Here is a 27059-nt window from a genome sequence, read left to right as displayed (position 1 = left end):
ATTAACTGAAGATACAACTAAAATACTATCTACAAAAGCAATTATACTTTAATTCAACAATTAGATATTTGAATATTTTGGTAAATGTCCAATTCAAATCCATTCTAGCTACTTGGCAAATATATTAATTGAAGATACAACTAAAATACTATCTACAAAAGCATTTATACTTTAATTCAACAATTAGGTATTTGAATATTTTGATAAATGTCCAATTCAAATCCATTCTATCTGCTTGGTGAATATATTAATGGAAGATACTATCAACAAATATAGAAACCATAACTCAGATTTGCCGAAATTCAGATCTATTATGAGTTCAAAAAAGTCTCTAGGTGCGAAAATTTTATATCTACAAATAGATTGTAACCCCTTTACTATCTCCTATACATGTTACAAAACCCCTTTATAGAGTATAAAAAAAATATTATACTATTCTCTCTTCGCATAAATTTGTCTAAGTCCCTGTCCAACAACCTTAACATTCATTAGGGCAGGGACATTTTGCTCTGAAAACAGTGCTTGTTTGTTAAGTTTTCGTAATGGTTAACTTCCCTTTTAAGGTTTTTAATGTTAAATTTTTCATTATTATTTACATTGATCTTTAAAGGTCTTCTAGAAAATAAATAACGAATTGTATGCTCTCTTTTTTAAATGATTTTTGATAATATGCCTTTGCTATAGAAAAACTATTCAATAAGCATTGCAATTTTTATTTTTTTTGGGTAGAATAATTATTCTGAGTGAAAATTGGTTATATCAACACTTTTGAGTACGTGTTTATCATAAAGAAGAATACACATTGAACATATTTTTAATTGTTTTCGAATAATTATTGTGAGTGAAAATGTGAGGATCCACCCCAATCGAGTTTTTGTTTGCCTCAGAGTAAAGGTGTTCTCAATAATTATTTAGAGGATATTTTTGGTAAAATCCATATAGTTTTTCTATTTATTATTCTATTACTATATTTTATTTATTTAAATAATTTTTCAAATCTTCCTTTATAATGCTAACCTGATGCTTGTATCTTTTATGTTATAATTTGATAAAATTGACAAAATATAAAAACAACCGTTTATATCTTATAGAGACAGATCCTTATATTACATAAGTGATGCCAAAAAAATATATGTACCATCATTTTAAAATTCTAATTAAAATACATATTGATAACTTCTGCTGCATAAAAACTTAGCTGCATAATAGTTTACGATGGAGGTATCTATGCGAGAGAGGTTTTGCTAAATATTTATCAACCAACAACACTAATCAACCAGTGCCACAGTTTTTATTAAATACATTTATAAGAATAATATTTTATAATCATAACTCAACCTAGATGTTTATCTGATCGATGTTTGATACCATTAAAATCATGGGTAACTCACACTAGAGGTTCATCTGTTCGATGTTTGATGCGATTAAAACCATGGGTAACTCACACTGACAACAATTATTATAATAATGATAAAAACTCAAGCATACCGGCTCTGTTCCATCAAAACAGTGGGCAACTCACTATACACATAAAAGCTTCAAACTGAATCACATAACTCCTTTGCTTTAGGCATAAGGTCGCATGGAGACCAAGGATGCACTACCATCAAGTTTCCAAGAATCGGTAGAGATTTTGCTTGAATTGGGACCACCCCAAATACAAAAGATGAAGGGATGGAAATGATGTGTTTTTATATGTTACAGGGAAAAGAAAAATAAATCCACTATTAAATCAGTTTTTTATTGAGTGAAACCCTCAAGTATATATACAATCTGAGATAGTTGCCAAATTACAATTGATCGACTGGTAGTTTTTCTAACTATTGTAAACTATTTCTAAACTAATATTTTATAATATCCCGAAGGATTAGTTAACATTCCCCCCTTGATCTGAAGGGACATCTGACATGCTGAGTAACACTATGAATTTTTCAAACTTTTCTCATCCTAGTGCCTTGGAGAAGATATTTTCTATCTATTCTGAAGTAGGACAATGTGTTAGATAAATAACTTTGGCCTCTACATAATGTAGAATCAAGTGACACTTTGTGTTAATGTGCTTGCTTTGATCATGAAATGTTGGATTCTTGGCCAACTAAATTGCAGAAGAACTATTGACAAATAAAGGAGTTGAATCTTTCTGCTTCTCCTGTAAGTCTTCAAGTATCTTACAAAGATAAATGATTTCTTATGTGGCTTGAGCTACCTCAAAATATTTGGCTTCGATGGTAGAATCAGTAGGGACAAATTCCTTGCATGACCTCCAACTAATGGATGTTGATCCCAGATTCATCAAAGAACTAGAAGTAGAGACCCCATTCTCCTTATCACCATTAAAGTAAGAACCTGATTATCCAGTGAGATGGATATCTGCAACTTTAAGGTATTTGATGCCAAAATATTGTGTGCCCTTCAAGTATTTCAGCACTCTTTTTGTTGTATTCCAATGACCTTCACAGGGTTGATGCATGAACCTGAAAATTATTACTAAAACAAAAGTAATGTCAGGTCTAGTAATTGTTAAAAAAAATAAATTCCAACAAGCTGCCTATACATTATTGGATCATCAAATGGACTACCTTCATTGGAAGTAAGTTTCAAATTGTGTTCCATAGGAGTAGAAATAGGGTTACAATCCCGAATTCAAAACGTGTTTAATAGTTGTCCAATATACTTATTCTAATAAATTAAATTGTGTTTGTGTTGTTGAGAAACTTCAATTCCCAAATAATAATGCAATAGACCCAAATTTGTCATGTCAAAGATTTTTTGTAGCTCCCTTTTAACATATGCTATATAACTATCATTGTTCCATGTAATCATCAAATCATCAACATAGACAACTAGATATACAACATATTTTCCAATATTTTTGACAAATAAAGTTGCATCATCCAAGTCAAAAATTTTGCAATTCAGCTTAAGGAGGTGTTCAATCAACTTTTCATACCTAACATGAGATGCTTTCTTTAGTCCATATAATGCTTTGACCAATTTTCATACCTTATTTTCTTTGCCTTTGACAACAAAACCCTCAGTTTGAAACATGTAGACGTCCTCTTTCAAATATCCATTCAAAATGGTTATTTTCACATCCATATGATGTATCTTCCATCCTTTTTGTGCTACAAGAGAAAACAGAGTTATGATTGTGCCCCATTTCGCTGTAGGAGAAAAAATCTTTGTATAATCAACACCTTCCTTCTGAGCATGGGTTTTAGCTACAAGTGTGGCTTTTTATTTATCAAGTGAACCATTCCCTTTATACTTGAATTTATAGACCCATTTACAGCCAATAGGTTTGATGCCAGTGGGAGAATCCACCAACCTCCATGTGCCATTTTTAATGAGGGCATCATATTCTTTCTTCATTGCATCCTTCCATTCATCACAATTAGTAGCTTCTTCAAAACAACTAGGTTCACTAATTGTGGAATAATTACAATCATGATAAACATTAATTGTACAAGAACTTCCTGTCACATAATCATCATATTTGCTTGGAAATTTGTGAATACGAGTGGATCTTTTCAAAGATTATTGAGGTTGTTGTGAAGGTTTCTCATCCTGAAATGCAGGTTCTTAAGGAACACTTTCTGATTCTGTAGAAACAATATTATCTTCCAAATGTTCCTCAACAGAAACATCTTCATGAATTAAAGATGGAAACCCCACAAAATGATCCAGAATGGGAATTGCCCCCTTAATATCTAGAACTTTATTTTCACATTCGAAATGAAATTTCTTTGATGAAAATTTCTATAAATTAGCAAGTTGCCTATCAATAGTAGAGAAATATTTTCTAGATTCTAAAAAAATGACATCTCTGGAAAGAATATTTTTTTTTGTTTTCTTCATCATATTATCTATATGCTTTTGAAGTACTCAAATATCCCAGAAAAATACGTTTTCAACTTCTGGCATTTTATTTGTTTTTTTTTATCCTTAGGAATAAGTGCATAACAAGTAGATCCAAAAACCTTAAAATGTTGAACTACTGGTGAGCTATTGTAGCAAACTTCATATGGTGATTTGTTTTTTAGGACGTAAGAAGGACATCTATTCTTAATATATGTTTCACATAGTACTACTTCTCCCAAAAACATTAATTTGACAATTTTGAAAAACATTATTGATCATACCATGTTAAGCAAATTCCTATTCATCCTTTCTGCAAAACCATTTTGTTGTGGATTATATGGAATAGTAGTTTGGTGTTTGATGCCATTATCTATTAAATATTGTTCAAAAGATTTTGAAGTATATTCACCTCCATTATCCGTCCTTAAGATACAAATAATATGTTGTTTTTCATTTGTAACAATAGCATGAAATGTTTTGAACATATCAAAAACTTGTGATTTTTCATCCAAAAGATAAACTCAACACATCCTAGAATAGTCATCAATAAAGGTGAACTTATATACTTATTTCCATTTTCAGTTGGTAAATGCATAGGTCCACACAAATCACAATGTATAAGACCTAATTTTTTGGAAGATATAGAAACAAAATTATGAGATGGTTGTTTACTTTGTTTCCCCAAGATGCAAGCATCACATTGTGTGAGCTTTCTTGGAATAGTGGGAAGACATTTAATTCCATATTCTTTCATAATTCAAATTTTGTCACAGTTGATATGACCAAATCTAGCATGCCATAATAAACTTGAAGATAAAAGATTATCTTGTTGCACTAACAAAGTTGAATTTGTAGCACACTATGTAATACATGAATTACTGTTGAACTTCAACAATGTACCTTGCTCAACACCAGTCATAATTACTGAATTATCTTTTTTTTTTTTTTGCTAATGCAAGATTCGGACCTTCATTTTCATTAATCATCAACAAAATAACATAAAACACAAGAAATATCACATGGTCATTGACCATGAAGAGATCACCTCAACACCTGAAAATCGAGCTAAAAGTACAAGCCTTCCTTTCTACAACCAAACCTTACATGCTGCAACAAGAATAAGAGTGAGAAAGGAAGCGGATCCAAAAAGAACAACAGAGTCAAAAATATTTCATTTCCCTCCGTCTTCAAAACTCGCAGCACAAAGGCCAGAGTGAAAAGTCAATAGAAACCCAGTACATCCCCTTCCCACCAAATCCTTCCCATCAAATCCTAATATCTATTTTAATATCAGCTATTAAACTGTCCGAACGATCCAAAGGCTATGAATCATTTCGCAGTGACAAGTGGTCTGCCTTTTACCGAAGGGACCTGCAGACTTGCATGACTAATCCTAATCGTTGAATTGATTTGTAGGATCCAACGGTTGATATTAATATCACAACCACCTACCTTCACACACTTTAGCATGCGATGAGGGTGGTATTCCTCTTGTCCCCACCGCCACGTGGCGTACACTGAGTGGTATCGCTCACAAATAGGCAAAACCACTTCCCACTTTTGCTCGCCGCGATCACTGGAAACTGCTTGGGATGCGGTTTAGTAGTCTAACTTGGCAAACCTCTGTCTTCGCGGTCACCAATGGAATCCGGCTTACGACCTATCGCTGCTTCAACCCTCCTTGACCCGGCCATATAGATTAAGATGCGGAAGCCCCCATCTTCACTGTTGAAACTTCGAACATAAGGAATGCCTGAAATCTCATTAAGTCGTCCTCCCCAAACCTGTTGCTCAGAAGAAAAATGGAAAACTGGATCCAAGAAATCTTGAAACCTGTAAGGTCTTCCTCCCAATAGACCCTTGACGAGACTCTTTAAATGGAGCCTAGTATTCTGACCCCTAAACCGGCAGACCTGGGAGGTAACGCCCAGCCAAGCCAACCTAGGTTTGACTTGTCACTCTTCAAAAATGCTCGACCGATCTAGACCATTGAACCAATCGCAAAATCCAACGGTTGTCCAAAATGTCGCATCGCCCAAGTTAACCATACTATAATGCGCAAAAAGGGTGGTATTCCAATCCTCCCCCTGCCACATGTGGGAAGATGTATGGGATCGCTGTAAATTCACTAAAACCACTTTCCCTTTCAAAGCTGCGCGATCATCAGAAAACCATTTAGGAAGTGGTTTATCTCTCCAAGACCCAAAAAAACATTGATTCCGGCTACCGATGAAATCCCTGCCGAGTTTGCTTGTCTTTCTAGCCTGAACATGCAGTCCTTGGAGATCGATGCTAACACTCTTACTGCTACTCTGGTATCTATCACTCTTCGGTAATCGACCCTTCTTCAAGGACCTATAAGCTAGATTCTGAAACCACATGCAAAGGCCTCAAGATTAAGGGCTTGCTACCTGGACTCGATGTCTGAAGACTCTAATGTCTTCTTCCTCATGTTCACTGCATAGAGTTTTTAAGCTACTTTGTCTCAACTCCTGCCATCCTATCGAAACATTGCCATCTGTATTGTTGACCCCCTGATTGGCTAACAGGTCAGCCAGCTTGTTGGCCTTTCTGTGAACATGTTGGAAGGAAACTATGCGCAGATTATGAAGGTGATTCTGAATTCTCTGGAAAACCCTGATTAACTTCCAGTGCTTGGAGACTTTCTCCGGCGCTAATCCATTACTAATTCTTTTCACTGAGTTAATAACTATCTCTGAATCTGCTTCCACAATGACATTGCAACAATTCTCCTGACTTAGAAAATCGAGGCAGTTCTCCAAAGCCATGAGTTCAGCCATATTATTGGTAGCTGTATCGAGATGAAAATGGAAAATGAAGATGATACTTCCTTTGGAATCCCTGAGTACTCCCCCGTACCCAGCCAATCCCGGGTTTCCTTTAGCTGCCCCATCAATGTTTAATTTTAGATATCCAGCTGGGGGAGGATGCCAAAAATCTTGCTCCCTATCCCTTACTATAACCTTTCTATTAAGACCTTGATGATAAAGTTCCTGCAGCCCTAAATGTTTGAGAATATTTCTTTCCAGATTCGAGGGAGGATTAATATGGTGGTTGCGAACAATGGAGCCTACAGTCTCCTTAAGTTGTTTCAAAATCTTCTCAAACAATACATGTGGGGGATTTTTCTCCTCCTTGAATATTCTTTTATTCCTCTCCTTCCATATATTCCATATAATAAAGCTTGGTGTAAGTGTCCATGCCGCGTTGAGAATTTCATGCTCTCAGAAATTTCCCCTCCAACTAATGAGCATCTTGAAGATGCTTCCTCTGTCCCTGTCTATTTGTTGAAAAATTTTAGCAAATGTGTCCCATAACCAGGAGGAGAAATAGCAGTAGTTAAGAAGATGGTCCATCGTTTCTTCTTGCTCTCCACAGAGAGGGCATCTGGAAGGCCCTAGAACCCCTCTCTTCCTAATGTTGTCCCAAGTCAATATTTTCCTGTGGTAAACCAGCCACATGAAGAGTTTGATTTTCATCCACCCTTGGTGCCTCTAAAGTTTCTGCCAAATTTTATCCAGAACCTGGGGATTCATGTCCAAGAGAATGCCTTTGGCTTCTTTGAGATTAAAGGTGCCCTCTTGATTCTTGCCCCATCTTAGTTGTTCTTGCCCTTCAGAAACTAGGATTTTCCTTTGTTCCACCATTTTTTTTAGCTCCTCTGCTTTAATTTTCAAGAGGATATTATTTCTGCAATCAATATTCTTCCAGACTCTCCATTTCCCCATTGGTTGAGTGTTATCCTAGAAGTCCCTGACTTTAATTAAGCCTTGAGAATCTGTCTCATGTTTAAGCTTGAGGAAGTTCTCTTTTAACAGTATTGGTTCCTGTTGCCATTTATCTTCCCAAAAGAGGGTTTGATTCCCTTCTCTGATTTCCCAGAAACTATTTTCTTGAACTAATATTTTGTTTTCCCAGGCTTTGTTCCAGATGTATGAGCCCTTAATGTTCCCTGACATTAGTATGAGATCGTTAGTGTGCTAGGATATGGCATATTTTTCTTTCCAGATAGTAGCCCATAGAGTTTCTAGATTATGAACCCAGCACCACCAAATTTTGGCCCCTAAAGCCTTGCTGAGTATTTCCTGACCGTCCAAGCCAAGCGCTCCATGGTCTTTGGGTCTACAAAGTTTCTCCTAGGACACTAGAGCCCATTTTTTCTTATTCTCCTTCTTTCCCCAAAGGAAGTTTATTTGTATATTTCTCGGTTGTTGAAGGATTCCTTTCAGAGCTGGGAGGGTAGATAACATAAAGATAGGGATGGCTTGCAGGACAGCTTTGGTGAGAACCAACCTGCTTGCAAGATTTAAAGATCTGAAGGTCCATTTGCTGACTTTGTCCTACAACTTATTCATCAAGTGTTCCCAAATTCTTTTGAGCAATGGTTTATCTGTTAGAGGGATACCCAAATATTTAGAGGGAAGGGAATCCCTTTGAAAACTAAGAATTCTAGAAATATTCCTTTGGATTGCCAAGTTGGTGTTAAAGAAAAAGATTTTTGATTTAGAAAGGTTTACTTCCATACCTGTGGCCATGGCAAAAGTGCCCAAAATATGTTTATAAGCTATTTCTTCTTTGACGGTAGGGATTCCTTGAAGCATTGTCTCATCTACAAATTGTTGATGAGCATGAGCTTGACCATTCTCAGAAAGTAGAAGACCTTTAATATTGCCTGCGACTTTAGCTTGCTTGATGGCCCTGCCAAGTCCTTCCATCATAAGAATGAAAATAAAAGGAGAGAGTGGGTCTCCCTGTCTGAGGCGTCTGGAAGGATTGAAAATCTCAGAGGGAGAGCCATTTACCAAAATAGAGAAGCTGGAGAAGGTGACTAGGGCCATTACCCATCTGACCCATTTATGATCAAAACCAAAAGCACTAAGAACCCTTTTCATATAGGTCCAGTTTACTTTGTCATAGGCTTTGGCTATATCTAATTGCATGATCATGCCGGCCTTCTTTTTTCTTTTTAGCGAGTGAACTACCTCATGAGCTTGAATGATGTTGTCTAAAATTTGCCTGCCTTCCACATATCCTGATTGTTCCCTTGAAATTAGGGTAGGAAGCAAAGGCTTAAGTATGTTTGCCACTACTTTGGATATAATTTTGTAGACCACATTGCACAGAGCGATGGGTCTGAACTTATCCAGAGTTTGAGCATCCTCCTGCTTAGGGATAAGGGAGATAAAGGAGGTATTCAACACTTTCAAGATGGTACTGTTCACTCTGGAATCCTCCACCACATTCAAGATATCATGTTTGACAATTTTCCAGCATGCCTTGAAAAAATCCACATTAAACCCATTTGGGCTTGGTGCTTTTCCATTCTGCATTTCTTTGAGGGTATCATCTACCTCTTTTTCAGAAATTGGTCTATTTAGATTAAAATTATCCTCTCTGGATACCATGTTTGGTATATTTCTAGTAACCTCTCGAATGAACTGTTCTCTGTACAAATTATTCTCCTGAGTAATGCTTCGGAAGTGTTGAACTAACTCCGCTTCCATATTCTCATGGGAAGTAAGAATATCCCCTTCTTTATTTTTGATTGAAGATATTTTGTTATGCATTCTGTTTGCCATAGTGGACCTGTGAAAAAACTTTGTATTAGCTCCCCTTCCTTCAGCCATTGGACTCTAGATTTTTGTTTCCAAAAGACTTCCTCCTATTTGCACAGATTATCCCACTCATGCTGATATTTATCCACTTGACTACTTTTGTCTTTATCAAATCCTTCCTTGATTAGAGCCTGGTTGAGTTCCTTTATTTATTTTCAATCGATTTTTTCTCTACAAAAATGTTGCCAAATTCATTTATGTTCCAATCTTTTAGTTTGAGTTTGATATGCTTTAATATTTTATGCAGAAGAAACATTCTTGTTCGCTGAATTTGTAAGTCTTCTGTCCACTAATTTTTTGATATTGTTGAAGAAATCTGGGTGGGAGAGCCAGATGTTTTCAAACATGAATGGTCTATTTCTGAGAATGTCCATGCCTTTGATCTCCATTTGAACCAGCCAGTGATTTGAGCCTCCAAAGGGGAGGAATTCAGCTATTATTTCCTTATTTTCCAGCATCAGATTCTTTGAGATCAGGAATCTGTCTAACTTAGAGGCTACTTGAGATTCGCCCACTCTTTTATTATTCCAAGTAAAGAGGCCAGCATTCATTTCAGCCTCTACTAGTTTCATCTTGTCTATAAAGGCTTGAAATTCCAATGCGTCTTTACTGAGGATCCTCATTCCTCCTTTTTTCTCAGAAAGAGATTTGATCATATTGAATTCCACTCCTATGATCCACGATATTCCTATATGTCTACCCTTGAGATCCTCCAGTGAATCTAGGAACTTGAGTTTATCATCTATTCTTCGAGGACCATAAACATTGGTTACTAAATAGTAGTGCCTATCTCCTTCTGGTTGAAAGATAACTGATAGATAATTCCTGGTAGCCTCAGCATCTATAACACTTAATTTGTGAGGGTTCCAAAGAGTGAGGATTCCCCCCTCAGTATCCTCTGCTTTAACTTCTAGAAACTCAAATCTAGTGCACCATTTACTGTGGATTTGTCTGATTTTTGAATGGAACTTTTTGTTTCTTGGATAAAGATAATGTCTGACATTTCTTGTTTCATTCTATGACTGAGTATTTGTTGCTTTCTTCTACTCCCTAGACCTCTTATATTCCAATAAATAAACTTCATAATTAAATATTTGTGAAGGAGTAACTGGCAAGATCTTTCATCTTACCTGAATCTATCATTAGCTTGCCACACTCCATCAAGAGTTCATTCTGTTTTTTCCTGCCTCTTTTTTTACTTGGGTTTCTTGGCGCTAGTCTCAGGGTTGCTTTTAGCACCTTCACTCCTCTTTTTTCCAGTTTATATGTATTTTTTCCTTTTCCCAACGCATTAGATTGTGTTTTCCATATAAAAAAATGTTGTATTTTATTAAGTTCCTCTTGGGGTACAGAATCCACTCCTCCCGTGGTTCCCTGGAACAAGAACCCTTCCAGATCTAGGTTTTCTTTGTCAAGTATCTCCTGTAACTCATGGTCTTCCAGATCCATCTCACTCGGGGTCATATCCTGATCCATCTCAAGTTCTGTTTCACTCATAATGGTTTCTGTCTGGTACCCAGTTTTCTGATTTTGGTCACCTTCCTCTTCAGTTCTCTTTTCTCCAACCTTTCCTTTTGTTGCTTGATCTTCCTTTGTAATTTCTTCATCTTCCTCTAGACCTTGGAACTTGTTTTGGCTACCTTTCTGTCCTTCATCTTGCCATTGCTTTGTTCCTCTCTTGCTTCCTTTTCCTCGATAGACTACTTTCTGAAAGCTGTCTGTTTCCTTCATTGTATTTGCCTTGCTATTATTTCCTACTTTCCCTTGTGGATAGTCTCTAAATAGATGCCCGTGTTCATGAAATCTACGACATATGAAGGGAATATTCTTGTAATCTACTGTTTACACCCATCTTCATCAAAGACTTTCAGGGTCACTTCATTTGGTAAGGCTCCTCATAGATCCATTTCCATGCATATTCTAGCAAATGAAGTGTATTTCTCTCTTCTTGTAGCTTTAGAAATTTTGACAAAGCGTCCTAATTTGTTGCCTATGTCCATTAATGATTCATTTTTCCAGTAATAAAGAGGTAAGGAATAAAGTCTTACCCAGACTGGTACTGAGGTAAAAGTTTCCCGTTCCAGGACAAAGTCATAATCCATGGCCTCATGTAGAGTCCAGCTGTCGCAAAGAAGTAGGGTCCACCTTCAAAGACTTTGTCCTTGTGTTCAATATTCGTGAACACCACCGTAAAGAAACCCTTTGACCCAAGATGAAGGTCTATGCTCCCTTTAGGTTTCCAATGATATTTGATCCAAGTCTATAAAGCTTTTTCAGTGGGCCATAGTCCCATGAACTTACAGATAATAGCATATGTTCGCATGTGATCCCTGTATGCCTGCAGGGTAGGATCATTTAAAACAACTCTTGGAGTGATCTCAGCTTTGGGTTTGCAAGGTCCCTTTTTTTTCTTCTCTTTAGTGTCCTGTTTTTTGTTTTCACCCTCCTTGTCCTTTGTGTTGTTGATTCCCTCAATGTTGCCTCCTGCTATCTCCTCTTCCATGGTTTCTTTTCCTCCTCCCGAAGTTTCTTTCGTACTTTCTAGAGGTTTCTTACCTCTTTTAGCAACGACTTCCTTGAAGGAGGGAGATTCTCTCCCTCCTCTGCGACCCTCCATGAGGTGCGCCTTCTGTAATGCGCAAAAACCCTAGATGTGCGGACTCACTGTTCCTTTCATTCCTTTGGCTCTGCACAGTCCATAATTACTGAATTATCACTTGGTCTATGAATTTCAATTATGCCATAAAAAATATGGATTGAATGTCCTTGTTTGATATTAATGAGTAACATTAAGTTCCTATGAAATTGGGGAATATAAAGAACATCCTTCAATATATAATCTGCTAAATGTGGAATTTTTAATCTAATTGATCAATTCTTGATGGTTTAACTTCAGACTTATATGAAAAATAAACAACACCATCAACATTAACACTGAAACTTTTAAAAATATCTTTCCAAGATGTCATATGACAAGTAGCAACTGAATCTAAATTCCAATTGTCCTCTAATGAAGAAAATGTAGTATTAAAAACATTATCAATGTTGAAATTGCAATGAGCAACTATATAACGTGAAAATTCAAAGCTGTATGGTTAGGCAGACACCCCGAACAATGGGGCGTCTGCCTAACCACCGGCTTTGTCCTGCCAAGCTTCTCTTCTGGACACCGTGGTTGGAAAAGGTATCCTAGAAGAATCTTAATGCTCTCAGGCTATCTACATTACACTTACATACATTTAGTAGTTATCTAACTACTCTATGCATACAAGAAAAGAAATGATCCTACCTAAGTTATGGAAACTCACTTGGCTCATGTTACAGCACTGAGGCTATTATGGGTTATAAATTGAAATGATAGAATGAATTTAGGGCAAGCACAGCACTAGGCCAGGACGGGCATAAAACTTCATTAATCAAATCATGAAATGTTAGAATGATGTTCATTTTCTATATTTTTGTTAAAAGATGATTGCCTTGTCTTGTCATTAACTGGTTCTATCTAGTCATTATTTATCTTCTCCCAAGGAACCTTGTAATTAACTGAACTATGATAAATTTTGCCACAACTATAACATCTAATATTTGATTTAGACTAAAAATTTTCTGTGATTGGCCATTTTGATGTCTATCTCTATGATTGTTGTCATTGTTAACCCCCCTGCCTCTAAAATTCCTTCTACCTCAGCCTCTGGGATTCTTTCCACCTCTGACAGACTCATTTTATGATTTACGTTATTTCTATGCATGGCACAAGGTTTCTGTATTAGCAGCAGAAATAGATTCTTTCTTTCCAAAATCCTTTTCTCTTTATGCAATTTTATTCACTAATTTATGAAAAGTATTTTCCTTTAATTGTCCACTAGTTTGGAGAGATTCCAGGTAGTGAGGGTATGTAAGGTGTAGGTCCTTGATGAAGGAAATTAATTGTATATCTGCTTTAATACCTATGGCTTCTATATCATGGAAAATAACCTTTATTTCAGAATCCAATTTCATTGGATCATTGTCCTTCATTTCCAAATTAAATAACTTCAATAACAATTGAATAATCTCCAATTCTGAATGTGAATCATAGAGTTCCCTTAAAATTTCTAATGTTGCATATGTTGTATTATAGGAATGAATGTATCTACTTACCTCTTTAGAAACTGATGTTGTAATCATAACATAGGCTTTATTATTCTTGACTTCCCAAATGGCATGTTGTTTGTCATCATCTGGAGGTTTTGGTGCAATTTATTTATCTTCTGTGTCTTTCTTTCCTTGGAAAATATCTTGCCACAAATCATTAAAAATCAATGCACTCCTGAGTTTTCTTATCCATTCTGGGTAATTTTCTTTCCCAGAAAGGACAACTCCAACTAGAGAAATTATGATGTCATGAAAAAAAAACTTTTAATAATTATGACGAACTGCAAAAGTTTATATGAGAAATATGCGACTGCGTATAAAAATATTTGCAAGATTGATCGACGGTTTGGCAAGGTCTAATGAACTTCAACCAAAGTTTAAAAACTTAATAATTTATCAGCTATCAATTGTCGGCAATGTTGGTGAAACAAAAGTTCATGATGTAAATGGTGGGGACAACACAACCAATCCAATCAATAGTTGTCTTAGATGGCAAGGACAACAATCAAGAAGATTTCACATGCCATTCAATCAATGATCCAATTTGACAGATCAATGGTATGCAGCGACACAAACCTGTTGATGGTTAACGAGGCTGGTGGTCCTGTAGCCAGTTGCAACAAAATAGTCAATGTGGAAATCAACGGCTCTCATTCATTGTGGGAGCATGATGGTAGTTTTCAAATACTTCCAACAGTGGTCCCGTAAACCATTCAATGCTCTCTGGTGGGTTGGAATATTTACCAATGCACGGTCAACCGACCCCTAATTTTCATTCCACCATGTGTTCTACAACAACAATAACAACATGCCAATGGATCAGGCCAATGGAGTTCTAACCTAGTATCCTCAACCTTGCTTTGATACGAGTATTACAGGAAAAACAAAAATAACTTCAAGATTGAATAATTTTTTTATTAATTGAAACCCTCAAGTATTTATACAATCTGAGATAATTGCCAAATTACGACTGACCAACTGATAGTTTTGCTAACTGTTATAAACTAATTCTAAACTAATATTTTACAATATATCAAAGGATTAGTTAACATTAATTTATTATGCTATCTTAGGTATTTTTTGGGTAGAATTTTGGAATTTTTTGAAATTTTATCTATAAGAATTAGGTAAAGTAAAATTGAACTTTAATTCTCTGCTTTTCTCACATTGTTTATGATGTATGTGCGCTCATTTATTTCCTTCATTGTTCCACCTTCCTTCTTTAATATTACTGCATTATCCTTCTAAACAGGTTCTATCTATTATTAGTTACTCCTTTAGTCTTCTTGGTAGCCAACTCTCGACAACTCGGCCTCATCCAACTTTCTAACTGCTGATCACTGTAATCCTTGCAAACAACATTCAATTGATGGGGTTTCACAATGGATGCACCATTATAGCTGTTGAATACCACCAAATTTAGGTAGCTAAAGAAATACTTGTTGGATGTTTTGTGTTGAAACCATAGTTACCAAGTTTGAATTTGAATACAATATGATAAGGAAGTAATTGGATTCAAAAAAATTCAATTTGGAAAAAATTCGATAGTATACTTCCAAAAAATCACTTTTATATTTTAAAATTAAAAAAAATCACATGTAATCGAAATAAGGATGCTTGTTACTTTATCTTTCCCTATTGAATTCTCCCTCTCTATCAGTTGTAAGAGGAAAATCACGAAGGGATGGAGAGAAGCTACTTGCGTTAGTGAGATTTGTACACCCTCAACATATAATATTTCCAAGAAAATAAAAAGGCAGTCCCGGTGTATATCACACCTAACTTCATCATGTAGCTTGCCTTGGAATGAATAAAGGAGGAGTTATTCAGTACTTGGTATCATGATCCACTCAAGTGTTCCAAGAATTGAGTTTGATTCTAGAACAAGTCGGTCGTATCAACCTATTTTTTGTTTTATTTTTTTCTTGGCAACTAGTTGTCTGCAAAATATTTTGGGGAAATGGAGGACAACCTTTTCACTAGATCAAATTCAAATTTTACGTATTTCTCGCCGAACCAAACTATATTTCTGAATTATTCAGCCTGATTCGACTGAACTTGGTAACTATGGTTGAAACCTGTTTTGGCCCTATTAAGGACACATTTCCAAGCCAAAATAAACATAATTTCGTAGAAAATTTCAGTCCCAACTTACTAGAGGAGAAGGATTGAGTGAGAAAGCAACTATACACTCCAAATATCAATAATCATAATCAGGAAAGTTTGAATTTAAAGGTTCAACAACATTGGACCTTAATTTCTCATCTAAGTGGTTGATTTCCATGTGAACTGGGGAGTACTAGTATTCGGTATTGGTCTTGCCACTTTTAGTGGAGACATAGTGTGGCATTGACCAATTTCGAGTCCCATCCATTAATTCGTGATTGTTGATGACAAAGGACGGTGTGGATGCTGTGAATATGGCTCGATTTAGCTACTGAGAAAAGATGTACAACTCAATGGAATGATAAACACTATTGTTATTTAGAAATAACAATTAGGATAATATATTGACATGTTAGGTTTATTGTTAGAGTTTGTTGAAATATTTTCTCGACAATAATGTCTTAGTTTAGAGTCTGTTGGATTTCAAAAACACTATACATGTGATATTTATTTTGGTTATGAATGACAATATACCAATTATTTTGTAACTTGTGCACTATGTTTGCCACTCAAATTTCTATTTTGCCATGAGAGTCATCTCTAACTCCCTTTCGAGAGGGTTAGGAAGATGTGGTGCCATGATAGCTAATCCTCTTCTGTAAATAAATAAAATAGCATAAAGTGTGTGAGATTATATTACTTTAGTGCGTGAATAGTTTTGTGTTGTTGTCACTGAAGGATTGTTAGTGTTGGCCAAAGGAGAAAAGCATTTTTTCTACTTTCAAATCCTAGTGCTCACACCAACATGTGTGTCTTCGACTCATGGTGGTATGTGGGAATTTCACTCAGTTTTCATCCATACATTTCACACCAAATATTGCATATTGTTTCCATAATCAAAGTCTACAAATCTGAGTGCAATGAATTTCAAAATTGAAGTTTGCATATCTAAATGCGTTGAATGGCCCTAACAATTTGAGATCTAATGACGTGGGCATTTATTAGTGACCAAGATCCGCAAGGAAGTCGTCAATCTAGGGTCATTCGTGTGGAGCCCGAATATCAATGAGGAATTCAACTCTGTTTAGAAATGTGTAGCTATAGTCTTGGTTTCTACCTTTTCCGCCTACCGAGATTATTAAAACCGCCTCTGTGAAGTGCTAACTAGTTCTTTGAATTTTTGACTAGTTATTGCCTTTACGAAGTAGATAATAGCCATTGGGTGGATATATCTATCCAAAAATAAATCAAATGTTTCGCAAAATCTTTTGAATCTAATAGAAAACCGTGTAACACTTACGTGAAGAATACCATACTCTGGAGACGTGTGATCATTGTTTGTTGTATTTCTACTAATAAAGAATTGTTCCATATCTTTGATCAAGTTTAATTATATCAATGTGAATGATATGGTTCCAACAATATTACACTGGGAGCAAGAGTTTGAATCTCGACATATCCTTCATCTTCTATGTGGAGGAAATACGATGGACCAAGGACGTCGAATTATTTCACAAAGACACAAATGCCATGTAATGGGTGCATTAATGTTCATAATGATAATTGTAGCCAAGCCCTGATTTTTGACATAGATCTCTCTCTAGATTTATTTCTTGCTATTCCATGCCAATAGGCAACCAACATTGCAGTAGTAGTTGATGATATGTGCTTATTCAATATTGTGATAACATCTCAACAAAAGTGTTTCTAATATTATTTTTCCAACCACATAGAATATGAATAACTATAAAGAACAAGCCAATTATTGAATAAACTAATATGATTTGTCGTGCTCTAGGAGCATTAGTTATTGTTCTTAATAATTTCAAACTCATGTGACTCGTCGTGCTCCGAGAGCATCAATATAGGTTATTTTTATCAAAGTTCAGAATAGTGGCTGATTGGTATTGTTGTCATGGGATTTGTTTCCTTCTTCCTTAAACAATATTTTTTCTCATTTTTTTTGTTAGGTTTGTTTGTAAAAGGTGCATAACTAATCAATGGATAGTGTAACATAATCTAAATCAGTGGTTTTTGGAGCTTAGAAACCCCTAAACACATCATTGATTTGATTGTCTATACATATTGTTATCATTTGTTGTTCTTGGTGCTCAAAAACCCATAAACAATGGCTACTGGTTATAGTATGAGATCCTTGTGTGTTAGACAGGTCAAGTTGTATGATCAACTTATGAATACACTTAGTAACTGGAATACCTTCCTAGAAGCTTACAGATAGCCAAAAGTGAAATATTTGAAAAACGGTGGTATGTCCATAGAGTGGTTTAATTATTTGACAATTTTTCTTGTGGAAGCTCCGATGAACCATGTCAATATTTTTGATCTTACAAGTTTGTCAACAATGGTTGGAGGCAGTTGTATCTTAAATGAGTCAAATGGGAAGCTCGAAGATTGTGGTGGAGAAAGAGCCTGGTCCTTGAGACTTCAGAGTGGGTAGAAGTGTTCGTGAAGACCATATCAAAAAGATGTGACTTATATTTGAAATGTAATATGTGATTCTTGTAATGCAAGCATTAAGGGAGGGACTTATAAATAACACTTACAATACTATATTGGTAGAATAGGTTTAATGGTTATAAGTTTTTGTTGAGAGATTTTTTCAACAATAATCTCCTAGTTTGGAATCTAATGGATCTCGTAAGAACTATATATGTGGGAAGCATTTTTGTCTTGAATGGAAATATACAATTTTTTTTTGTGTAACCTATGCACTATGTTTTCTCCTTAAATTTCTAGTTTTTTCCCAATCCCAAAAATATTTCCTCAGTTGTTGTTGCTCCTCTTTACAATTCAAATCATAATTCATACAAATTCTGATGCAGGAGCATCGGAACTGGCCAGCAATGTGGGAAATTGCCCACATGTTGTGGCGTGACAGGGGAAATTTCAATTACTGTTTGTTCAAATCCAGTTTATTGAGGAGGACGATTTCTAAAATAATTAATTATTATAGTAATAAGTGTGACTATCTTAGTGATAAGAATTGTTAAAACAGGTGTGTGCGAGCGCTAATAGGTAGGAGATTTTACTGTTAGGATTTCTAAAATTCGAAGATTGTGATTATCAATTTGTTAGTGGAGTTAATGTGAGGAAGTTGTAATAAATGAAGAGATTTCTCTTCGGGAACAGGCAGTGTTTTGGGTGTGTTTTTTTTCAAAGAGCGAAAAAGCTCAGAAGCTTGTAAAAGACTGTGTGTCGTGTGTAATAGAAGCGTAGGTGTGGTGTGACTCCAATTAAACAAGTAGACTGTGTGTTGAATAAAACTGGAGATCGCCAAGCTAAACTCTGTTTTCATCACTGGTTATGAATAAAACAAAGAGTATTTGCACAACGTGTTATGCTTGCTCTGAATGGGATGTGTTAATGACATGCAGATTATCCGTTGACAGTCCGTCCGAACTGTGGTTCCATTACCCCCAAATTATCGCATAAAATCCTGGAAGATATTGAGTGTTAGTGAGATCTTAATTAATTTGATTGAATTGATGTGCAGCGATGCGTGATCGGTGGACAGAATACTCATTGGTGGCGGCCAGCAATTCCAGCGTTGCAGAAAACGCCAACTTACCTTGCCAGATCAGACAAAAAAACAAGTAGTTAATTTCGATGGACAGAGGCAGTGTTTAATCAGCGTTTTTTTCCCAAACTCTTGATATAACTGAACTGTGTGTGATCGGTTATGATTACATGGGATGCCGGAGGCGGGTTTGGACCTGCGTTTTAGTTTTTTGCTGTTCATTTAGCGATGAGATTGGAGAACCTGCGTTGTAAAGAAATGATGAACAGATGTGTTTTTCCCTTTGTTTTTGGGTTGGTCTCTGAAGCGTGAATTAAAGCCTGTGATGTTCTGCATGTGGATTCGGTGGATACGATGGGCATATGATTACGTTTCAATTGATAACTGTAATATCACTAACGCAGGTGAACACTTTTGAACCATTGAGACAAACAGAGAACTGCCGAGTCGAGGAGAAAGGGTATAAAGTCAGATTTTTGTCATAGGCGATGGTCCATGGAGACTTTGAATCTTCCGATATTTGTTCTTGCAACTGACTGTTTTTCATCTAGAATTAATCTGTTACAGATCTCGGGAACATGAGGCTATGGAGATTTTGAATCATCTTGAATCTTGATGATTGAAGGTTGATAATGGATATGATTGTTGATTGTAATTGTATCATATACTTTGTATGATATACTTGGTAATGTTTGGAATAAAAACAGAGGCTCTGGTTTGATAGTCTGGCGATTTCAAGTTAAAGAAGATCGCTCTATCTTTATGGAAGTCAGTTGTTTAAAATATAAACAGAGTTTTCTATGTTGGTAGATCGACCTTTTAAATCCGAAGCAGATTGATATGTATGTTTGCTGAGTCCTGTTAGCTTGTAGATTGAGTTTAAAATCTTTGAAGTACATCATTTTTGGTATCAGAGCAAAAGATCCAGGGGGTTACAGCTAAGATGCCGCCAAGGCGAGGAATTGGTCGAGGAAGACCAGAACCAAATGCAGTCCTGATAGACGAAGTGCGAAGACTGCGTGAACGAATGGAGATAATGGAAACAACCCAGAGAAGAGCACCAGATGTGAAAACTGAGAGTTCTTCAGAAGAGTCTGATGAAGAGGACGAAGCAGGAGAAGAAACTGAAACTGCCAAAGTCCTCAAGATGCTGGCAAAAGTTGGCAGCAAGCCCAAGATAGAAATTCCTATGTATGATGGGAGTTTAAATGCCGAGGAGCTCATGGATTGGATCAGATCCATAGATCAGTATTTCGATTATGAAGAGGTTGAGGAGAATAAGAGGGTGAAGTTTGCAGTCACTAGACTGAAGGGCCATGCAGCCATCTGGTGGGACGAGTTACAGACATCAAGAACGCGAAAGGGGAAATCTAAGATCAAGCAGTGGGATAAAATGGTAAGCAACCTCAAAGCCAAATTCTTGCCTAAAGACTATCATTTAAATCTTTTTAAGCAGATGCAAAATCTGAAGCAGAAAGGAATGTCTGTTAAAGACTACACTGAAGAATTTTACAGGTTAAATATCAGAACAAGGCATGTAGAAGATGATTTGGAGAAAGTAGCCAGGCATATTAATGGGCTAAGGTATGAGTTCCAAGATGAGATTAGCCTGTTAAGTTTGAAAACTGTTGAGGATGCCTATCAAGCAGCCTTGAAGGCAGAGGAAAAACTCTTGCGCAAACAAAACCAGAGAAACAGAGGTAAGAATCTGGCAAAAGAAGAAAGGATACTTGAATCCAAAGTTCAACACTCTCAGAATGAGGCAGGGAGTGCGAGCAATAGAGCACCACAAAGAGGAGATTTTGGCCGTGGAAGGTTTGTGCCCAGAGGCAGAGGCCGAGGAAGAGATGTCCGGTGCTTTGCATGTGGTGAATGGGGACATGTACAATGGGATTGTCCTCATCAGAGATCAGCAAACCAGCACAACGTGAATGTTGCAGAAGCCAAGGAGGAGATTCCTCAACCTAAAGCTAAAGAGGAACCACCAGAAGACGGAGAGTCCCTATTAATGAAGCGGGTATTACTGAAAGGAGCTAAGGAAGCCAAAGAACCAGTTCAAAGAAGGACTTTATTCAGAACTGTATGTAAGTCCAAGGGTAAGTGTTGCAAGTTGATAATTGATAGCGGTAGTACTGAAAACCTTGTCTCTACAGAGATGGTGGATAAGCTGAAGTTGGAAAGGACAGTACACCCCACTCCTTATAAAGTATCGTGGCTCCAGAAAGGCCATCAAATTTTTGTGACTGAACAATGTAAAGTCAACTTTCAGATTGGCACTATGTTATTTTATGTGATATAATGCCGATGGATGTCTGCCACATATTGCTAGGAAGGCCCTGGCAGTTTGACCGAAATGCCATACATGATGGCAGAAGAAATACTTATACTTTGGAGAAAGAGGGGAACAAGCATACACTACTGCCGTTGAAAGCTAAAGATAACAAAGAAGCACTTGGAAACAACGTTACATTGATGAATGAGAAGACCCTGTTGCAGGAAGATGAAAAGGGTAAGGAGATGCATTTTGCTAGTGTTGGCAAACCCAAGGTAATTTTAACTTCTACAAATTTAGAAGATTTACCTGAAGAAATTCAGAATTTCTTGAATGATTGTGCTGATATTGTTGTGGATGAGTTGTTACCCATCAGAAGTATTAGTGAACATAATGATCTAATATCGGGAGTCAGCTTGTCAAATAAAGTAGCCTACAGGGTAATGCAGGAAAATGTTGAAGCTGGAACACAAGTGAAAGAGTCGATGGATAAATGGATAAACAGTGAAAGCCTTAATCCATGTGGTGTGCTAATAGCACTCAGTCCGAAGAATGAAGATTTGAAGAAATATGCAGTCTCTAAAGAAGAGCTGAAATTGGATCCGAAGAAAATCCAAGTAGATGGGAATTGGCTAACTCCTAGAAGCATATTTGAGGGAGATGTCAAAAGCAGATGGCGGGAATGCAGTAGCAAAGACAAGCAGCGAGCAGATATGAGGAGGCGGAAAAAGAAATTCCAAACAGGTGATTTAGTTATGTATTGCCGAAAGGTACCTATACTAAAAGCCAGAAGAAGAACCACAAAGAGATGCCATAACAGACGAAAACCCAAAGCAGGAAAAAGGAAAAAGAAAGCGCTAAAGCGAACCAGGAGTCAGGCTCATTATCAGTATTTAACCAAGTGGAAAGAGGAACCAGTAAAGGACGTCAGCGGAGCTACAGAAAATGGGGATCAACTCCAAACAACTACAAGATCAGTTTTCTTCCTCGGGAGTCTGATGCAGGAGCATCGGAACTGGCCAGCAATGTGGGAAATTTCCCACATGTTGTGGCGTGACAGGGGAAATTTCAATTACTGTTTGTTCAAATCCAGTTTATTGAGGAGGACGATTTCTAAAATAATTAATTATTATAGTAATAAGTGTGACTATCTTAGTGATAAGAATTGTTAAAACAGGTGTGTGCGAGCACTAATAGGTAGGAGATTTTACTGTTAGGATTTCTAAAATTCGAAGATTGTGATTATCAATTTGTTAGTGGAGTTAATGTGAGGAAGTTGTAATAAATGAAGAGATTTCTCTTCGGGAACAGGCAGTGTTTTGGGTGTGTTTTTTTTCAAAGAGCGAAAAAGCTCAGAAGCTTGTAAAAGACTGTGTGTCGTGTGTAATAGAAGCGTAGGTGTGGTGTGACTCCAATTAAACAAGTAGACTGTGTGTTGAATAAAACTGGAGATCGCCAAGCTAAACTCTGTTTTCATCACTGGTTATGAATAAAACAAAGAGTATTTGCACAACGTGTTATGCTTGCTCTGAATGGGATGTGTTAATGACATGCAGATTATCCGTTGACAGTCCGTCCGAACTGTGGTTCCATTACCCCCAAATTATCGCATAAAATCCTGGAAGATATTGAGTGTTAGTGAGATCTTAATTAATTTGATTGAATTGATGTGCAGCGATGCGTGATTGGTGGACAGAATACTCATTGGTGGCGGCCAACAATTCCAGCGTTGCAGAAAACGCCAACTTACCTTGCCAGATCAGACAAAAAAACAAGTAGTTAATTTCGATGGACAGAGGCGGTGTTTAATCAGCGTTTTTTCCCAAACTCTTGATATAACTGAACTGTGTGTGATCGGTTATGATTACATGGGATGCCGGAGGCGGGTTTGGACCTGCGTTTTAGTTTTTTGCTGTTCATTTAGCGATGGATTGGAGAACCTGCGTTGTAAAGAAATGATGAACAGATGTGTTTTTCCCTTTGTTTTTGTGTTGGTCTCTGAAGCGTGAATTAAAGCCTGTGATGTTCTGAATGTGGATTCGGTGGATACGATGGGCATATCATTACGTTTCAATTGATAACTGTAATATCACTAACGCAGGTGAACACTTTTGAACCATTGAGACAAACAGAGAACTGCCGAGTCGAGGAGAAAGGGTATAAAGTCAGATTTTTGTCATAGGCGATGGTCCATGGAGACTTTGAATCTTCCGATATTTGTTCTTGCAACTGACTGTTTTTCATCTAGAATTAATCTGTTACAGATCTCGGGAACATGAGGCTATGGAGATTTTGAATCATCTTGAATCTTGATGATTGAAGGTTGATAATGGATATGATTGTTGATTGTAATTGTATCATATACTTTGTATGATATACTTGGTTATGTTTGGAATAAAAACAGAGGCTCTGGTTTGATAGTCTGGCGATTTCAAGTTAAAGAAGATCACTCTATCTTTATGGAAGTCAGTTGTTTAAAATAAAAACAGAGTTTTCTATGTTAGTAGATCGACCTTTTAAATCCGAAGCAGATTGATATGTATGTTTGCTGAGTCCTGTTAGCTTGTAGATTGAGTTTAAAATCTTTGAGGTACATCATTTTTGGTATCAGAGCAAAAGATCCAGGGGGTTGCAGCTAAGATGCCGCCAAGGGGAGGAATTGGTCGAGGAAGACCAGAACCAAATGCAGTCCCGATAGACGAAGTGCGAAGACTGCGTGAACGAATGGAGATAATGGAAACAGCCCAGAGAAGAGCACCAGATGTGAAAACTGAGAGTTCTTCAGAAGAGTCTGATGAAGAGGACGAAGCAGGAGAAGAAACTGAAACTGCCAAAGTCCTCAAGATGCTGGCAAAAGTTGGCAGCAAGCCCAAGATAGAAATTCCTATGTATGATGGGAGTTTAAATGCCGAGGAGCTCATGGATTGGATCAGATCCATAGATCAGTATTTCGATTATGAAGAGGTTGAGGAGAATAAGAGGGTGAAGTTTGCAGTCACTAGACTGAAGGGCCATGCAGCCATCTGGTGGGACGAGTTACAGACATCAAGAACGCGAAAGGGGAAATCTAAGATCAAGCAGTGGGATAAAATGGTAAGCAACCTCAAAGCTGAATTCTTGCCTAAAGACTATCATTTAAATCTTTTTAAGCAGATGCAAAATCTGAAGCAGAAAGGAATGTCTGTTAAAGACTACACTGAAGAATTTTACAGGTTAAATATCAGAACAGGGCATGTAGAAGATGATTTGGAGAAAGTAGCCAGGTATATTAATGGGCTAAGGTATGAGATCCAAGATGAGATTAGCCTGTTAAGTTTGAAAACTGTTGAGGATGCCTATCAAGCAGCCTTGAAGGCAGAGGAAAAACTCTTGCGCAAACAAAACCAGAGAAACAGAGGTAAGAATCTGGCAAAAGAAGAAAGGATACTTGAATTCAAAGTTCAACACTCTCAGAATGAGGCAGGGAGTGCGAGCAATAGAGCACCACAAAGAGGAGATTTTGGCCGTGGAAGGTTTGTGCCCAGAGGCAGAGGCCGAGGAAGAGATGTCCGGTGCTTTGCATGTGGTGAATGGGGACATGTACAATGGGATTGTCCTCATCAGAGATCAGCAAACCAGCGCAACGTGAATGTTGCAGAAGCCAAGGAGGAGATTACTCAACCTGAAGCTAAAGAGGAACCACCAGAGGACGGAGAGTCCCTATTAATGAAGCGGGTATTACTGAAAGGAGCTAAGGAAGCCAAAGAACCAGTTCAAAGAAGGACTTTATTCAGAACTGTATGTAAGTCCAAGGGTAAGTGTTGCAAGTTGATAATTGATAGCGGTAGTACTGACAACCTTGTCTCTACAGAGATGGTGGATAAGCTGAAGTTGGAAAGGACAGTACACCCCACTCCTTATAAAGTATCGTGGCTCCAGAAAGGCCATCAAATTTTTGTGACTGAACAATGTAAAATCGACTTTCAGATTGGCACTATGTTATTTTATGTGATATAACGCCGATGGATGTCTGCCACATATTGCTAGGAAGGCCCTGGCAGTTTGACCGAAATGCCATACATGATGGCAGAAGAAATACTTATACTTTGGAGAAAGAGGGGAACAAGCATACACTACTGCCATTGAAAGCTAAAGATAACAAAGAAGCACTTGGAAACAGCGTTACGTTGATGAATGAGAAGACCCTGTTGCAGGAAGATGAAAAGGGTAAGGAGATGCATTTTGCTAGTGTTGGCAAACCCAAGGTAATTTTAACTTCTACAAATTTAGAAGATTTACCTGAAGAAATTCAGAATTTCTTGAATGATTGTGCTGATATTGTTGTGGATGAGTTGTTACCCATCAGAAGTATTAGTGAACATAATGATCTAATATCGGGAGTCAGCTTGTCAAATAAAGTAGCCTACAGGGTAATGCAGGAAAATGTTGAAGCTGGAACACAAGTGAAAGAGTCGATGGATAAATGGCTAAACAGTGAAAGCCTTAATCCATGTGCTGTGCCAATAACACTCAGTTCGAAGAATGAAGATTTGAAGAAATATGCAGTCTCTAAAGAAGAGCTGAAATTGGATCTGAAGAAAATCCAAGTAGATGGGAATTGGCTAACTCCTAGAAGCATATTTGAGGGAGATGTCAAAAGCAGATGGCGGGAATGCAGTAGCAAAGACAAGCAGCGAGCAGATATGAGGAGGCGGAGAAAGAAATTCCAAACAGGTGATTTAGTTATGTATTGCCGAAAGGTACCTATACTAAAAGCCAGAAGAAGAACCACAAAGAGACGCCATAACAGACGAAAACCCAAAGTAGGAAAAAGGAAAAAGAAAGCGCTAAAGCGAACCAGGAGTCAGGCTCATTATCAGTATTTAACCAAGTGGAAAGAGGAACCAGTAAAGGACGTCAGCGGAGCTACAGAAAATGGGGATCAACTCCAAACAACTACAAGATCAATTTTCTTCCTCGGGAGTCTGATGCAGGAGCATCGGAACTGGCCAGCAATGTGGGAAATTGCCCACATGTTGTGGCGTGACAGGGGAAATTTCAATTACTGTTTGTTCAAATCCAGTTTATTGAGGAGGACGATTTCTCAAATAATTAATTATTATAGTAATAAGTGTGACTATCTTAGTGATAAGAATTGTTAAAACAGGTGTGTGCGAGCGCTAATAGGTAGGAGATTTTACTGTTAGGATTTCTAAAATTCGAAGATTGTGATTATCAATTTGTTAGTGGAGTTAATGTGAGGAAGTTGTAATAAATGAAGAGATTTCTCTTCGGGAACAGACAGTGTTTTGGGTGTGTTTTTTTTCAAAGAGCGAAAAAGCTCAGAAGCTTGTAAAAGACTGTGTGTCGTGTGTAATAGAAGCGTAGGTGTGGTGTGACTCCAATTAAACAAGTAGACTGTGTGTTGAATAAAACTGGAGATCGCCAAGCTAAACTCTGTTTTCATCACTGGTTATGAATAAAACAAAGAGTATTTGCACAACGTGTTATGCTTGCTCTGAATGGGATGTGT

The sequence above is a fragment of the Pinus tabuliformis genome, chromosome 6, assembly GCF_031772625.1.
Source record: "Pinus tabuliformis cultivar Carrire ecotype Pingquan chromosome 6, CPIR1, whole genome shotgun sequence".
In the NCBI taxonomy this organism is placed as follows: domain Eukaryota; kingdom Viridiplantae; phylum Streptophyta; class Pinopsida; order Pinales; family Pinaceae; genus Pinus; species Pinus tabuliformis.
The sequence above is the reverse complement of the archived record's forward strand: the minus strand, read 5'-3'. Positions refer to the sequence as shown.